This window comes from Bos mutus, unplaced genomic scaffold, assembly GCF_027580195.1.
Source record: "Bos mutus isolate GX-2022 unplaced genomic scaffold, NWIPB_WYAK_1.1 CTG568, whole genome shotgun sequence".
Lineage (NCBI taxonomy): Eukaryota > Metazoa > Chordata > Mammalia > Artiodactyla > Bovidae > Bos > Bos mutus.
The window spans coordinates 27,657-28,431 of record NW_027220049.1 but is presented as its reverse complement, the minus strand read 5'-3'; the positions used below and the strand labels follow the sequence as shown (position 1 = coordinate 28,431).

At 51.4% G+C, this 775-nt stretch overlaps 1 non-coding gene across 1 annotated transcript; it reads left to right on the top strand.

The window, feature by feature from the left end:
• The first annotated feature begins 411 nt into the window (after window positions 1–411).
• Window positions 412–485, top strand: TRNAN-GUU (transfer RNA asparagine (anticodon GUU)). Its single transcript has one exon. It is a non-coding gene; the product is annotated as a tRNA-Asn (tRNA).
• Window positions 486–775: the final 290 nt, after the last annotated feature.

The following is a 775-nucleotide window of genomic DNA, read 5'->3' as shown; positions in this document are numbered from 1 at the left end:
CATGCTACAGTCCATGGGGTCGAAAAGAGTTGGACTCGAATTGACTGTACCCTGCCATTATACAGCATTCTGTTGTTGACTCTGGTAGTTATTGGAAATTTTTCTATGTATAGGAGCGCAAAGAGTGTGGAAAGTGGAGAACGTGAGCCCAAGAGAAGCTGGAGTTGTCTTGTGTAGAAGGTCAGGAGAAGGCTTGAAGGGTCGTGGGCTCCGCGTTGTTTCGTCGGACCCCAAGCTCACTAGGGCTCGGTGTCCACAGCCTGGCGTGCCCGACAACAAGACTCAATGTCTCTGGTGCCAGCGAGGCTGGACCAAGATAGAGACATTTGAATCACTTTTCCACAGCAGTTGGAAGGGACGGGGAAATCCATTCGGATTCCAGGACATTACAATAAAACCTTGCAGCAGCTGGTCTCTGTGGTGCAATCGGTTAGCGCGTTCAGCTGTTAACTGAAAGGTTGGTGGTTCGAGCCCACCCAGGGACGGATTGGCTTGGACTCCAGCGATGTTATTAACTATTGTTTTTATGCATCTGCAGCGCCTGAAATCTCCACCTACTTCACCTCAGCATGTTCTTTCCTCCCTTCCGGTTTTTATCTGGTGTCCCTGGTCTCTCTGGACGCCTGCCCACACGAGTTCATCTGCCTTGTACATTCCAGGGCAGCTGCCAAAGGATGAAGGCACACGCACACAGGTGGGAATTGGGCGGAATCCCTTACTCAAGATGGGACATCGAAAATTAGGCTCTATGTCACCACCTGGGCTGGCACCCCAC